Below are 17,956 nucleotides of genomic sequence, written 5' to 3' on the forward strand. Positions count from 1 at the left end.
ATCTGCAAAACAGAGCCCCAGGACTTTACACCAATCGGCGTTAGGTGGTCCTGGGGCTACCGCCGCGGCCACGCCCACCGGCGTGACACGGTCGGCAGAAGGTTAAGAAAATGAGTGCTACTTACCGGGGGCTTCCTCCAGCTCCAAGCTCCCAGGACGTCCCTCGCCGCAGCTCTGCCTTCAGCAGTTTACCGCAGGTCCGTCCCGGTCCCCGGCGATGACGTCAGAGCGACCTCCAGGTCGCTCTGTACTGCGCCTGCGCGAGCGGCGCTGTCAATCACCGCCACGTGAGCCGGAGCGGACTGCGCAGGCGCAGTAGTACGGCTGAAGGCAGAGCTGCGGCGAAGGGACATCCTGGGAGCTTGGAGCTGGAGGAAGCCCCCGGTAAGTAGCACTCATTTTATTAAATATCCTCTGATGACTCCTTTAAGAACATTTGACACAGGTTTGCTTTTAAAGGTGCATTCACATGTACATACTGTTTCTTGCAGGGAATGGGACTTGATCTCTCAGGCGACCGTTCAGGGATGAGTGCTGTACAGACAGATGGATAGACCACAGTTAAGTGATGCATTCTGTTGCTATGAAAGAGTCAGCAAGGAGTAGCAATGATTGGCACAAGATGTAAGCGCTGGCAACCAACGGGGGCAACAGATTGGGTAACTGTGCCTCCAGATCAATCAGCCATACAGAAGAGCGGTAGGTAGAGATAAAGTATCCGGGCACCAGTCACAGCAAAAGTGATGCTAAACAATCTTTAATCCATCCCCATCAAACTGACATACAGTGAATTGTGCAGGTCTCTGAAGAAGCAGGTTGTCCTGCGAAACGGCTGTAAGGCCTGCACAATTCACTGTATGTCAGTTTGATGGGGATGGATTAAAGATTGTTTAGCATCACTTTTGCTGTGACTGGTGCCCGGATACTTTATCTCTACCTACCGCTCTGCTATGAAAGAGGAGGCGGGAGAATAATAGCATGGAGCAGGACAGAGTGGTAAGCAGAACAATGCAGTCGACTGAGACCATCTGGCACTATAGATCTCTCAGGGATGCATTGGGGCCACCAGACATACTGGTAAATTAGAGCAGTATTACTGTCTATGGAAGGCAGTAATGCGCTGCTATTTATAAAAGTACAGATAAATGTTTTTTTCTTCAGCCCTGTTTTACTTTTAAAGTTGAAGTTCACCATCTACTGCCAATGGGATGTGAGGGGACAGACCCCACCGAGAAGACACCTGCACTAATGCACCCTGAATTCATTGAAGTGAATGGAGAAGGGGGTTTAGTTAAATCACTCCTCTGAACATGCTGCTTATGATAAGCAATTTATTAATGGGATGAACTATATTATATATTTATAAATAGGTTGCTTGTTATGAAAAACATACTTTTCATTTCAATTGGCAACCAGCTATGATATTCTAAAACTGCTAATAAGCTTAAAGGGAACCTGAAGTGAGAGGTCTATGGAGGCTGCCATATTTATTTCCCTTTAAACAATACTAGTTGCCTGGCATCCTGCTGATTTCTATAATTGCAGCAACGTCTGAAACAACCATGCAACTAATCTTGTCAGATTTTTTTTTCAGAAACCTCAGAGCTGCATGATTGTTAAGGGTCTATGACTAAGGCTGCTTTCACAGTGGGACGTTACAGGTGCACGTTAGTACATAGCAAGGAAATGAGCAGCGCTACTTAAAAACAATTAGTGCCTACCTGCAAAAGAGTGCAAGCCCCACTTGTGGGGTCGAATACACACCGAGCATACACATGACCTGTCTACCACTAGAGGAGGATGTTGGTTTCCATTAACAGCCTGCATGCAACCTATTAAGTACTCGTCCCTCCCACTGCGAAGGAAGTCAATCCTCCATGGGAAGGGCCTAACACTAACTAAATCCTAACCCAGGCTATGCATATACATAGGTTAGGATTTAGTTAGTGTTAGGCCCTTCCCATGGAGGATTGACTTCCTTCGCAGTGGGAGGGACGAGTACTTAATAGGTTGCATGCAGGCTGTTAATGGAAACCAACATCCTCCTCTAGTGGTAGACAGGTGATGTGTATGCTCGGTGTGTATTCGACCCCACAAGTGGGGCTTGCACTCTATTGCAGGTAGGCACTAATCTGTTTTTAAGTAGCGCTGCTCATTTCCTTGCTATGTACTAATGTAATTTGTTTTTGGTCAGCTGCTCCCACTTAACAGCCATGCTTTTGGTGTATATGCAGAGCTTCTGTTTGGGTTCAAGGTGCGTTTGTAGTTCCTGGGGGGGCTCAGCGCATCTCTGATGGAGGCCATTCGGAGGCGGCCTGGTGTTGCGCTGATCCACCTTGTGCGTAAGGTGCACGTTTGTGCAGCCTGTAACGCTCCCCCAACGCACAGCAAAGTAACACAAGTGGGCTGTTCACAGTGCCCACGTTGCGTTACATGTAACGCTGCACGCTGTAGTGAAAGTGCAGCATGCTGTGCGTTAGACTGTTTGCACATGCTCAGTGGGGGCGGAGAGGAGGCGGGGAGATGCCGCTACAGTAGCCGCGCACATGGCTACTTAATATGCACTGCACTGGCGGCCGCTGATTGGCCGTCGGGACCACGTGATGCGGAGTGTCTCGCTCCGCATCACGTGGTCCCGCCAGCCAATTAGCGCCACTCTGGGAGACCTTATGCGGATAGAGCTGCCTAACGCGGCTCACTCTAACGTCCTCTCCCGCACCACCATGCGTTGCGTTAGGGACACGCTATGTGACCAGAACGTCCCCTAAAACGCAACGTCTTAGTGTGTAAGTAGCCTACAAGTATTCTAGACAGAGGATCAGCAGGTCAGCCAGGCAATGTGCATTATTTACAAGCCTCTATATCCCTCTCACTTCAGGTTCCCTTTTAATTTCACTACTTAGAAAACAAGTTCAATTAGAAAGACTAGTTTTAACAATCTTTCAGGCCGGTTTCAGACTGCCAGCTGGCATTATAGCTGCGCTGTGTTGCAATGATCGCACCGCAATGGTAAAAATAGCCTTTGGAGATTACAGTGACAATGCGTGTTAATCTCCCTTCTAGGTGCAAGCCAAGCAGGCAGTGAGACTCTCTAGCGCGCACTTCCTGTGCCCGAAACTGGAACTGCGCTGAAGTGTATTGAAGAAATACACTTCCACGCATTTGCGTCTCAACACAAACGCAGAACATTTATTAAAAAAAGCTACATTGCCATAGACTTCAGTGAATAGAAGAAAAGGGCTTTGCACATCCCCTGATAAAACTTCACTTTTATTCTAATTGTAACCAGTTAAAAGGCATACTTTACATATTCCATGCAGTTTAGAGAGAGGTACAAGGCTGGTGGGGACGTCGACAGCTGTTTCGTGCCGTCACATACTGTGGCGCATCATCAGGACAACCACCCCATAATCACCCTTTAAATACACTCTTACCCCATTAAAGGTGGAGTAGTTGCAGTGCACTGGCCAAAAACCGCGCTGCCCGTGCTCGGAACGCACGCCGGGTTTCCCCAAAGGCAATAATTCCACAGACTTCCGCTTCGTGGAGCGCAAAACCGGAAGACGCATCTGCGTCATATCCAGGACGCGCACTGGGGCAAACTACGCATGGTGCATGCGTCCGAAAGGACGCATCCGCGTCATATCCAGAGCGCATATCTGAAACTCTGGGGCAAATTGTACATAGCGCATGCGTCCAAAGGGACGCATTAACTGATATTGGTTAAATAAGCAACCCAGAACAGACACCAGAGAGCGATCTGGCTGCATTTAGAATGCGAGACATGGCCTATTTTGATGTGCAAATGCCGCTGCCATCTAGTGGCCACATATATTATGACCACAAAGGAGATTAATGAATGGAAGCGACATGTTCCATAACAACTGTTCCACCGTGACCCCCATTGTCAGCATAAAATATAAACTGACTACACACTTCATAAAATGTCTTCCCAGATCCATCAATGGGGAGGGGGGGGGGGGAGAGAAAAAATGTAGCTGCAATTATAACAAAACTCACTATTCAAAATGTACAAATTACATACTCACCACCCCACAAGGACGGACTGTCCGACCGAGGTCCATCCTACATCTATAGGAGAGAGAAAGTCTACATTTAAAGGATACCCGAACTGACATGTGACATGATGAGATAGACATGTGTATCTACAGTGCCTAGCACACAAATAACTATGCTGTGTTCCTTTTTTTCTTTCTCTGCCTGAAAGAGTTAAATATCAGGTATGTAAGTGGCTGACTCAGTCTTGACTCAGACAGGAAGGGACTACAGTGCGACCCTCACTGATAAGAAATTCCAACTAATAACACTACCGTAGCAGAAAAATGGCTTCTGAGAGCAAGAAAGAGATACAAAGGGATAAAATCTTATCACTGAGGGTCACACTGTAGTCACTTCCTTTCTGAGTCAGGACTGAGTCAGCCACTTCCATACCTGATATTTAACTCTTTTAGGCAGAGAAAGAAAAAAAAGGAACACAGCATAGTTATTAGTAACTTGGCACTGTACATACATATGCCTATCTCATCATGTCAAATGTCAGTTTGGGTATCCTTTAAAGGAGAAAATACTATACAAAAGAGGTACTATTAAAAAATTATTAAGATATAAACACCCTGTTCAGATAAATACTGCTAAATTGTTCTTTTCGTTTAACCCTAAAGGTCCCACCGCATCAAAATATGATATCCAAAAGCTTTCCCTTTGTAGCTTGCGATGCCAATCCCCACCTCTCCTATCTCGTCTAACCTGCTCCAGGCCCAAAAACCTCAATTTAGTCACATCACTGTTGTGGGCTGCTCGAATGTGTTCAATTACCCTGGGACACCCTAACCCGCTATGGACTGACCGGCAGTGGGTCTGGTAACGATCTTTAAGCATGTTTGTGGTCTCGCCAACATAAATACGCTGGCAAGGACACAACAATGCATAGACCAGACCTCTAGTTCTACAATTTATGAACTGTTTGATCCTGCACGTCCGCCCAAAGCGAGTAAAGGTACTACCCAGTGGCAGAAAATTACAACACGAGCACCTCTGACATTTAAAATTGCCCTTTGGGCGATTGGAACCTAGCCAGGATTGAGACTGTGGACTAATAAACTCACTATGGGTTAATTTATCTTTCAAGTTGGAAACTCGCTTGTACGAGACACAGGGGCAGGATGTACTCTTTGAACTTAGTGTCTTATCTTGTTGAATGATCCACCAGTTCTTTTGTATTGCCTGTTTTATTTGGTGAAACATTGGCGAGTAAGAAAAATGCATAGAAAACCTCTCCTGAACACAATTTCGATTCCCTTCTTTCTTATGCTGCAACAGAGAGGCCCTATCCTTCGCAGCTGCCCGAGAAAATGCTTGCTGAATTATATATGGCTTATATCCTCTATCCAGTAATTTGATCTTCAAATCCTCAGACTGTTCCAGGAAGGTCTCCCACGTGCTGGCATTCCTCCGCAACCGGAGGAATTGCCCATAGGGGACCCCCCTGATCGTGGAAGATGGATGGTAGCTAGTGGCACTTAAAAGTGCATTAACTGCCATTTGTTTCCTGTAAGTTTTAGTCACTAACACCCCCTCCTGAACCTGAACATCCAAATCTAAAAATTGTAGCTGTCGATCTCCCCAAGTATAGGTAAAGGCCATTTTACAATCTGTCAGGGGTGGAGCTGAGTGATGCAGTATATTCATTGCTGAATAAAGGTCTTCGTTTTTGCCCTACGGTGGAGTTTGATTTTGTGAAATTTGAGCAGGAATTGTTTTTGAATACTAGGAAGCTGGCATTACACAGATTTTTTGCAAATAAAGAGAAACCTCTAGATCAAATGCAGGAATCTGGTTTGAGAACTATTCCCCTTCTGGTTGGAACTGCAGAAGATCATTGGGATAAGGAAACTTTGTGAGATCTTTGTGAACTTTCATAGGCCTACACTCCAAACATGGTGGCTATCCAGCATAGACTCCCCTACAATATTGGTAATAAATCCACATTTAAGTCCCCATCGACTCCAGGAGGTTCAGTGGAACTTTTTTACTCGAAAGTTTTGGAGGACTGCAGATCCCTTATCTACTGTGAGAGATCGCGGAAAAGCCGCCGCGAGTACTACTGAGCAGGCGGCTGAGAAGAATAAATGATTCTGATTCCGCGTCCAGTGCGGCGGTTTGCACGCGGAAGCGTGTGTCTGCCGGCAGAGCGGAAAGCGGAAAAGCCGCCGCATGCAACAGTCAGGCGGCTGATTTCGCGTCCAGCGTGGCGGTTTGCACGCAGCAGCGTGCAGCTGGTGTGGCTGAGCCTGTTCACACAGGCTTAGGGCTACGCGTGCGCCAGAAGTCAGGACCTTTATGCCAGCAGGAGATGTCAGCTGATCAGGATGATCAGCTGATTCCTGCTGGACTCCTGATTGGTTAAGTGGTTCGGGCGGGGCGGCAGAGTCCTGCAACTATATATACAGCTTGCTTGTCAGTTGCTGGTTGTCTGCCGTTGCGATCACTACATGGAAGCACTCAGACCTTTAGTCAGATCCTACAGTGTGTTAGAACCAGGTGGACCTGGGAATTCACACTTTTTTTTTTTTTTTTTCAAATTATTTTTTATTGTGTTAAAGAACATATAAACAATAACACAAACACAGAAAATAAAAATTGTAGATCATGACAGCATCAAAGATGTAAGAATATACAGTCCTCCAGTACAGTTCATTCGTACATAATTACTTGAATGTTTGCAGCAAGGGGAATACAGGTGAATATTCACAACAGTAGGAGGGGGGGGGGGGGGGGGGGAACACAGCAGAATCACCAAAGACAAGCATTGAGATACATAAAACTTAGGGTAATATTATAACATATCTATAACTTGAGGAGTGATATCCAGGTTAGCAGAAACTGATTCCTCAGAGTCAAGCCAAGGCTTCCAAATCTTAGAGAATTTAGAGACGGCACCACGTCTCTCCCAGGTAAGTTTGTATAGAGGAAGGGCTTGATTAATTAAGCGGATCCAAGTTTGGAGAGAGGGTTCCAAATTGCTTTTCCACTCTATAGCAATAGTTTTTTTCCCATAAAAAAGGAGATACCTCATTAGGAGCGTCTTGTGTTTATTTAGAGGAAGATCCCACAATACACCCAAGATGCATACCTTATAAGATAAAATACAGGGGAGACTCAATTTTTCTTGCATGAAAGAGAGGGTTTTGGACCAAAAGGCCTGAATAGACGGGCAGTCCCAGCACATATGCTTAAAAGAACCAGGGGTGTGGCCACACCGCCAGCAGGCGTTGGAAATGTTAGGTGAAAATTTACTCAATCTGATAGGAGTGAAGTATATCTGGTGAAACCATCTCAGTTGAATCAGCTTATCTCTAGAGGGAATAACCGTTTTGACATAATTTTCTTCAAAATCGGCCCAATCATCAGAGGAGATCGCCTCTCCCCAATCTGCCCACTTATCCCTAGCTTTATTTATTCTGTGAGAGTATTTAGATTCAGTAAGATTGGAGTAGTATCTAGAAATAAGTTTAGAGGGATCATTAAACAGGAGCCATTTTTCAACAGTACCTGGGGAAAGACATTGTAACGATTGTGGAACTTTCTCCGTGATCAGCGCACAACGCGTGCGCTGACACGGCGGAAATCCTCCACAAGCGTATATTTGCAGGCACCCAGCAAAACGTGCTACGCACCTGTAGAGGGAAATTCCTGTCGGCAGATGGCGCTGGGGAGTGCAGAGGAACCAATCCTCTGTACCTCCAAGTGCCAGACAGGAATTGTACGAAGCGCAGAACGCAATCACAAGAGAGGCGATTGCGAATGAGATTGAGCAAAGGGATAGGTTGTATGTGTGTGCGCGCCAATCCAGTCGCCACCCCGCGACCGCGCACACACAACAGCAGATACGAAATAGGAACGCGATCGCGAGAGGTGCGATCGCCAGACGTGACACAAGGCAGAACAGAATAGAATACGAGGGTAGCAAAGGCACAGCAAATACAATAAGGAGATACGGAAAATAACAACCGCTAGCTAACCGCGAACACCGCACTCATTCGCAACAGTGCACGCGGTTATGCGCGATCTCCACGTGATAAGCACAATAGATACAAGCACGCCTAACTAACCATAAACAGACAAACATAAAACAGAGGACGCGAGCGCTTGCTTAACGGTTACCTCACCGAGCCTGCAGCAAGCGTAGCGGACAAGACAGACACACGAAAAACAGGAACTAGGCAGAAAGGATCCACCGCTCTTCCGCCAGAGCAAGTGTGATCCAAGCAGGAACACAGATCAGAAAGATCCACAGCCGCTAACGCTAGCGGCTAGTGCGATCTAAACAAGACAGATCAGATGAGGTAGCTGGTAGCAACCGCTGCTCCAGCTTACACTCCAGGAACTAGATCAGAAGGATCCACAGCCGCTACCGCTAGAGGCCAGTGCGATCCAAACAAGACAGAACAGAAGGATCCCCAGCGCTAGCAAAAAGTAGCTAGCGCGATCCCAGGAGACAGAACAGAAGGATCCCCAGCGCTAGCAAAAAGTAGCTAGCGCGATCCCAGAAGACAGAACAGAAGAGATAGCTGGTAGCAACCGCTGCACCAGCTATACTCCAAGAACAGAGATCAGAACCATTTCCTGTCAACCACCATAGGGACAGGACAATGGCAAACAGGCAAGACAAGACAGAACAGGCAATACAGATAATACAACCTGACTGGGCTAGCAGGGGAGCCTAAAGCAACCCCCAGGAATTAACTATACTAGATAGCAATGGCTGACACTCCAGCAGTGTCCATCAGGAACAGAGCATGGAAGGGAAATGTCCAGCAAAGCATTCTGGGAAACATAAAGCTCTTATAGTGCCAGTCATCAAAGAAGGCAGGTAGGGGATTTGCATAACGAATGTATGCAAATTCCCCAGCAAGAGAACAGACCAGAAACTTGCAATGGAAAGACAGGTCTCTGTTCCAGAGACCTGCAGCCCACAGACTAGAGGAATGGACAAACAGCTGTCTGCCTGTGCAGCCAGCTGAGCGGATCATCACAGACATACTTCGGAGCTGCCAAATTGACACAGAGCAGCATGGCGAATCTGAAAATACCGAAAGCGAGCACAACGTGGAAGATTAAACTCTAAGGCCAGATGGGACCACGTTTTGAGGCTATTATTATGAAAAAGCTGATTGACAAATTTAATGCCTTTAGAGACCCAAAAGCTAATATCTTGCATAACTGAGAATTCAGTGAGATTAGAGTTACACCAAAGTGGAGAACTAGGAGAGAGAACCTGTTTGTTATCTCCAGCAATCTGTTGGGCCTTGTGAAATGTCTTAAGGGAGAAGGATAAAATATCTGCGCCCTCCCCAGAGAGGGGACTACCCCGATAAATAAGGTTGCAGAGGGCTTCATATGAAGAGGCACAATCAGCTTCAGCATCTAGAGCGGAGTCATTTCTTATACTATGTACCCATCTAAAGATGTAGGAAAGTTGTGCGGCCAGGAAATACATTTGAAAATGTGGTAGAGCCAATCCACCTTTACTTACTGGTGGCTGGATAGTGTACTGGTTAAGGGCTCTGCCTTTGACATGGGAGACCAGGGTTCAAATCCTGGCTAGGTCAAGTATCTATTCAGTAAGGAGTTCAAGGCAAGACTCCCTAACACTGCAGGGTGGCCTCTTGAGCGCGTCCCAGTGGCTGCAGCTCTTGAGCGCTTTGAGTCCGACAGGAGAAAAGCGCTATACAAATGTTCAGATTATTATTATTATTATTACTGGAAGACGCAGAGTATCTAAAGCCAGTCTAGGAGACTTCCCAGCCCAGAGAAAGGATTGAACCAATGAGTTTATTTTGGTAAAATATGACATAGGGATCCAGCATGGAGCCATCAGAAGGATATATAGGATTTTAGGCGCAATGATCATTTTTATAAGATTGACTCTACCCAACAGATCCAAAGGTAGGTTGTTCCATCTCCTAAGTTTCTCATCGATATTAGAAATAATAGGGGAGAGATTATTACTAATATAAGAATTGTTGTGACTCGCAATCGTTATCCCCAGATATTTGAAGGAGGAACAAATTTGAAGGGGAAGGTCTGGGGGTAAATTATTGATAGATTCTTCGTCCACAGGAAAAAGGAGAGACTTTGACCAGTTAACCCTCAAGCCCGACAGATCACCAAATAGTTTGTAAACCTCTAAGACCCTAGATAGAGCGACACGGACTGTCAAGGTATAAAAGCACATTGTCAGCGTACAGGGAAATCTTTTCATGTACCCTTCTAATTATCCAGCCAGTGATATGAGGGTCACCCCGAATAAATGCAGCTAGGGGTTCCATAGCTAGGGCGAACAGTAAAGGGGAAAGTGGGCACCCTTGACGTGTGCCTCTGCTGATTAAGAAGGGATCAGAGATTTGACCATTTACTTTCAGTCTAGCGGTGGGTGAATTATAAAGGATATTAATCCATTTCCTAAAGCCTGGGCCAAATCCAAAGGCCTCTAGGACAAACTGAAGATACCGCCAAGATAACGTATCGAAAGCCTTATTAGTATCCAAGGCTAAAAGTATTCTTTTCCCAGCATTCTTATGAGGAAATTGGAGGTTCACAAATAGTCTACGTAAGTTTAATTTGGTGGAGCGTGAGGGAATGAACCCGGTTTGATCCGGGGCAATTAGTTTTTCAATAACCACTTTAAGGCGGTCCGCAAGGACTTTGGCCAGTATCTTCACATCTGTATTTAAAAGAGAGATGGGACGATAAGAGTCACACATCTCAGGATTCTTCCCAGGCTTCAGAAGAAGGGCTATATGGGCTTCCCTCATAGATTCAGGGAGTGTACCCGCTTTATAGGCGTCATTAAACATATGTAGAAGGGCTTGAGAGGTAACTGATCCGCTCTTAATATACCATTCAGATGGTATACCATCAGGACCCGGGGATTTATTAGCTTTAAGGGTTTTAATTGTGGCCACAACCTCTGAGATAGTGATAGGCGCATCCAGGGATGCACAATCTTCTACATTGAGAGTAGGTAATTTACATTCCTGCAGAAAGACAGATACGGAGGACAGGTCACATCCTGGGTCAGCTTTATAGAGGTTACTATAGAATAGGCGAAATGCTTCCAAAATCTCTGAAGAGGAAGATAGCACCTCACCAGAGGAGGAGATAATTCGTGGTATAGCAATAGGAGAACATTGGGCCCTAACCATGGATGCTAATAATTTACTTGACTTATTACCGAATTCAAAAAACGTTTGAGAGAATATAAAATTTCGTCTCTTTGCCCTATTCAGTAATCTAATTTCATGCTCACGGCGGGCTTTGGCCCACACCGAATAGTTTTCTTTGATGGGATTTGACTGAAATTGAGTTTGAGCAGTTAGCATTATTGATTCAGTGCGGGCAATATATGCATCGTCATTTTTAAGGGTGATACCTTTAATATGAGAGAAATGGCCACGCAGGGTTGCCTTAGATGCGTCCCACACAATACCCAAAGTAGAGGTACCCGGGTTAAGATGCCAATATTCTTTCATTTGTGAGGTACAGTAATTAAGCACCACCTCGTCACACAACCAGAGCTGACCCATCCTCCAGGAACCTGCGTTTCTCAAGGAGTCTCCCACCAGAGTGCACTGAAGAGGCGCATGGTCAGAGATTCCATGAGGAAGGTATTTGATGGATTTAAATTTAGTAAGCATATCATGAGAGCCTAATACTAAATCAATGCGGGACATAGTACCATGAGAGTCTGAGAAGCAGGAGAATGCCACCTTTTTGTAATTACGCCACCTCCAGATATCAGAAAGGCCATGTCTTTGCATCCACTCCACGAAGGCTAAATGCCCCCTATGGTCCCCCGGCGATGATCTGTCTAAAATTGGGTCCGTAATATTGTTGAAATCCCCACAAATTGTGACAGGACAGGATGATAGATCATAAATAATAGACATCACCTTGTCTAGTACAGAAATGTGGAATGGGGGAGGTACATACACGGACGCCACTATAAAGGATCGGCCTTCAAGAGAAAAATGCAGGATTACATATCTACCCAGCAGATCCGTGCGAACGGAGTTGATTTTAATGGGAGCGTTTTTTGACACAAGGATAGCTGTACCCAGGCACGTGCACAGGGGGGTGCTCTGGGTGCCCAGGCACCCCCCTTTTTAAAATCTTCAAAAAAGGCCCCTCTCGAGTGCAAAATAAGATCCGCCCCCAACCGTGATAAGCCCCGCCCACCCGCGGGAAGCTCCTCCCCCGCCTTGGACACTTTCAAGTGAAGAGGCCCAGACAGAATTCCTAGTGTGGCATACTGACCTCTCCCTCCACCTAGGACCCATACTGACCTCTACCTCCACCTAGTACCCAGTGACCTCTCCCTCCCCTAGCACTCACAGTGACCTCTCCCTCCACCTAGGACCCATACTGACCTCTACCTCCCCCAGCACCCATAGTGACATCTCCCTTCACCTAGCACCCACAGTGACCTCTCCCTCCACCTAGCACCCACAGTGACCCCTCCCTCCCCCAGCACCCACAGTTACCTCTCCCTCCACCTAGCACCCACAGTGACCCCTCCCTCCCCCAGCACCCACAGTGACCTCTCCCTCCACCTAGCACCCACAGTGACCTCTCCCTCCCCAGCTCTAGCAGTGATCCTGTCTACCCCAGCACCCACACTGACCTATCCCTCCCCCAGCACCCACAGTGATTTTTACCTCCCCCAGTTGCTACCCTCCTGTCCCCTGCAGCACCCACAGGGACCTCCCATCCCAAAAGCAGCACCTACAGTGACCTCTCCCATTGCCAGCGCCCACAGTGGCTTCTCCCAACACCCAGCATCCACTCCCTCCTCCAGTAACCACACTGACTTCTCCCAGCACCCACAGTGACCTCCCCTTCCTCCAGCACCCATACTGATCTCTTCCTTCCACAGCACCCATAATGGCCTACCCTTCACCCAGCACCCACACTGACCTCTACCTCCCTTGCAGCAACTATGCCATTCATAGCAGCACCCATAGTGACCTCCCACCCCCTGCACCCATACTGACCTCTACCTCCCGAGACCCACAGCGATCTCCCCCAAAAGAACCACAGCGACCTCCCTTTCCTCCAGCACCCATACTGACCTCTACCTTCCACAGCACCCACAGTTACTACTCCCCACAGTGAACTACCCTTCCCCCATCAACCACACTGACCTCTACCTCCCCTAGCAGCAACTATGCTATTCATAGCAGTACCCACAGTGATCTCCCACCCCCTGCACCCACAGTAATCCCACCAATATTCAGCACCCACATTACACTCAACTAGTAACCCCCACTATAGCAAGCACCCAGTACTTGCACCAAGCACCCAGTACTTGCACCAAGCACTCTGCATCCAATACTCACATCCGGCATCAATATGGCACTTAGAACTTGCATCAAACAGCCACATGACACCCAGTACCTGCACCCTTTCACCCTATAGCTGGCACCCAGTACTCACACCCACATGGCACAGTACTTGCACCCAGCCCCAACATGGCACTCACTACTCACACCTGCACACCGCCTTCACATGGCACCCGCTATCTGCACTCACATAACTAGTACAAGCACCTAAAGTACCTGCACTCAGAACCCACATGACACACAACGCCCACCCATAGCTAGCACCCAGTGCAGGCATGGCACCAAGTATTCGCACCTCTGTGTTACCCAGTACCTGCACCCAACACCTACATGTTTTTTTTTCTGCAGCAGTTCCAGTTGCACTAAGCCTCCACTTGGTGCCCAGCACCCACACCAAACACTCACATATGACATCCAGTACTTGCACCCAGAACTCGCAAGGGACTGAGTACCTGCAATCAACACCTACATGATGGTTGATACACACCCATACAGCCAGAATCCACATGACGCCCTTTGCCAGCACCCAGAACCCACATGGCACCCAGCATCTGCCTTTAGCACCCACATGACAACAAATACCCCACTAGCCAGCATCCATCACCCATATGTCACCATGTACTCACTCCCAGTACCCACTTGGCACTCAGTATTTGCACCTAAGACCCACATACCCCCATAATCAACACCCACATGGCACAGTACTCACACGTCACCAAGTTCCAAAGCCATTATAGTACCCATCCTTGGTCTGAACCCATATGAGACGCAGTACTCTCCCATGGCACACATCCAGACCACACATGGCACTCCCTACTCACATGGATCCCTGTACCAATTAGCAATCACATGGCACCCACTATTGTTTATCACCATCTGCTACTCATTCAGCACCAAATACTGCATAGCACCCACTGCAAATAAACACCCAATACAAACTGGACCTTGGTACCCAAAGCAGCTTGACACAGACTTTACTTTGGCATCTCAGCACCCACTGCAACTTAGCACACAGTGAACCTTTGCGTCTTACCATCTACAGCATCTAGGCACCCGCTGCACCTTGGCACTTACTGCAGTTTTGCATCTACTAATGCTTAGCAACCACTGCATATTGGTAACCACTTATTTGCCTGAAAAGAGGATTGGGTGCTGATCAAGAGGGACAGGGGTCCCAGTAATGAAAGGTGAGTCTGTGCCTCCACTGTGGGCTCCACTGTGCCCACTCTAACCCACTAACAGTGGGCACCTATCACTGCTGATTTGAGGGTGGTAGCACCAAAAGTGTTGGTTGGAAGGAGACACAAAGTCTGCCTGATACTGCTATAAAGGTGTGTGTGTGTGTGTGTGTGTGTGGGGGGGGGGGGTGTATGTGTGGGGAGGCATTGCCAGGCCCCTTTTTTTAAATTTGAGCACCCCCCACTTAAAGACCCTCTGCACGGCCCTGGCTGTACCTCTGGAATAAGAGGAATATTGGGAGGCAAAGACATGGCCTATCCAAGGCTTTTTAAGTGTATTCAATCGGGAGCCTGTAAGGTGTGTTTCTTGCAAACATATTATTTTTGCGTTGGACTTTTTCAAAAAGTCAAAGACCAGTCTCCTTTTAATGGGATGGTTCATCCCCCGTACATTCCAAGAAATAAAATCAAAGTCGCCCATTATGAAACATCGTGGTAATGCAGGACATTAAGCGAAGTATATGTAAATGCACGTACAAACTGTCAGAAGGCAATAGTGCTGTCATGAACACAGAAACTATAAGAAAAACAAAACCCAGAAAAAAATCCCCGCCCTTATCCCACCCCGCAAGTTGCCCTAAACTACAACCCGCTTTTGTCCCTAACTTAAACAGCTTACTGGAACGTGAAACCAGAGGTAAACTCCAAAACCCCAAATAGCAATTATTCTTAAACTCGTATTAAAGTTATACATATATACATATTACAGAGCAAAGAACCTCATACTCAGAAAATATTTCCTATAAAACAGGCACAGAACAGGTGCGTATAAAACGAAAAGAATTAATTTGCACAACAGTTAAAGGAAAGCATGGATAAACAGCAGGACCTTAAATAACTTCAAGGCATATTGCGGAAGACTAGGTGGAAGCAATTTTGCTCAGGGGCAATGTTGAGCTGGCATAAAAGACAGAGGTTCTACTTAGAGTCTAGCTCCAGAAGTATAAGGCCAGATAGGTAAACAGTGACATAGGGTACAAAGTAGAGAGTTGCTGCTCTCAAACAGTTTTTAGCATTACTGTCTGCCTAATTTCCATACGGAGGAGAGAGGAATGGGCATCAACAGTAAAATAAAGAGCCCAGAGGGAGCTGAAATAACGTAATCGTTGAAAGCACAGAAAAGTTACGGTGAATACATAGTTCCAGTATATAGCACACCATTTACACCACAACCTATTATCGAAGAGAGCTCTAACGGGGTCTATTGTTGCGGGGAGACCTAGCCGCCATGTTAGATCCTATAGATTCCAACCAGGATGCAGCTTCACGTGGGTTCGCAAAAAACAGCACTTCATCTTCATATATGACACGCAGCTTAGAAGGAAAGAGCATGCTGTACTTAATTTGTTTGTCACGTAGGCGTTTTTTTATATCAGAGAAGGCTATACGCTGCTTTTGAACATCCACAGAAAAGTCCTGGTAGATGTGGATTGTGGAATCATTAAAGGTTAACGGAGCTGCATGAATCCTAGCAGCTCTCAAGATAGAAGTTTTATCACGAAAGTTCAAAAGTTTAGCCATTAACGGTCGAGGCGGCAGGCCTGGCTTAAGTGCACCACCAGGAATTCTGTGCGCTCTTTCAACAGAAAAAGTACGTGAGGGAGAGAAGTCAGGGAGGGAGTCAGTCAGCCACTTCTCAATAAACATTTCAGCCTCTGAGCCCTCAGCCTTTTCAGGAAATCCAACAAATCTGAGATTGTTTCTTCTCGAACGATTTTCGAGATCTGATAACTTAGATGTGTGACCATCAGATATCTTACGGTAATAGTTAAGGTCAGAGCGCATAGGCCTAATATCATCCTCCAGGTCACTTATACGTTTCTCACTTTCCACAGACCTCTCTTTCATTTTCTGCATATCTCCCTTAACATACGAAAGTTCTATCTGGATAGTGTCCAGTTTCCCGGTGATTGAGGTTTTCAGATCATTAATAGCTGTCAGAAGTTGTAATCTGGATGGCTCATCCTCCCCCATGTCATTAACCTTCGCCATGCTTGTCTGCCTGGAGGAGCTCGTATTACTATCAGGAGGCTGGGGGCGCTCTCTCTGTTCCCTTGGGGGATCGTGGATAAGCTCAGGGCTGTCAGGGGAATCCTCACTCACCGACTCCAAAGGCAGTGTATCATCCAAGGAGGTCTGGAGCAGGGCGGGCTGTTGCACAGTAGCTGTGTCCGAGAGGCCAGCGCCATCTTGACCTCCATTGTGCGCGTATTGTGCCAGCCGCGCTGAGACTGAAGAAAGCTTGCTTTCGTTCTTTTTACCAGACATCATGAAGCCAGGCAACAAAGGAATGTCTGAGGAGGTAAATCACCGTGAAGGAGGGGGAATACGAGTGCAGGATAACAGCAGGATAAGCAGGGTTAAGCGGAGCTCAGGTGCTGCACGTCCTCTTCACTCCATGGTCAGGCCATGCCCTCTGGGAATTCACACTTAGCCAGTTTTCTTGTACTGTTAATCTGTGTTATTATTCAGACTAGTTCCAGGGTGCTGAGACCAAGGACCTCGCACTCAGATTAGGCATTGTTTGATATCTGTTATGACTTATTGCTTTTCTGACTACTCCTCTGTCTTCTGATTCGGTACCTCGCATATCTGATATACCGTTGCCAGACCCTGCTTGCCTTGGATACCGAATCAGCCTTCTGTCTTTGTACTTTATCTGTCATCTCTGTTGCTGAACCTTTGCCTGTCTGACTATTCTCCCTTCAGTGGAACGTCTCCCACTGGAGGGTTATCTCTGAGGCTTGCCTCTCCGAGACGCCTGCCCCAAGCAGACGATTACTGCTAGGGGTCGAGATTCCTCACTCTGCCTGGTTAGAGGATCTCACGCACGGGGTTCCCATTCAGAGGTAACCACACCTCTGAGGAATTGCCGTGTGGTGGATATTTCCACACTTCTGTGAAATATACTACTGTCTTTATTGTGTTCTTTTGCTGTGCCCAGAGGTTTTATATGTATGTATGTATGTATGTATGTATGTGTATATATGTGTGTATATATATATATATATATAATATATATTTATCGGTGATACTGCAGATCATCAATAATCGGGTATATATCTGCATTCTTGGTGATACTGCAGATCGCCAATAATCAGATTCTCTCTGCATGCTGATACCGATCGTAACATCTACCCTAAGGATGTTCCTAACATGTCTTTTCAGGAAAAGGAAGCTCTTAGGTGGCTACAGTCCCGGACTGATCTAACTATTAAAGATGCAGATAAGGGGGGAGGGGTCGTAGTGCTTTCAACGGAACAGTACCAAAAGGAATGTTTGAGACAACTTGGG

Source organism: Hyperolius riggenbachi, chromosome 7 (assembly GCF_040937935.1).
Source record: "Hyperolius riggenbachi isolate aHypRig1 chromosome 7, aHypRig1.pri, whole genome shotgun sequence".
In the NCBI taxonomy this organism is placed as follows: Eukaryota; Metazoa; Chordata; class Amphibia; order Anura; family Hyperoliidae; genus Hyperolius; species Hyperolius riggenbachi.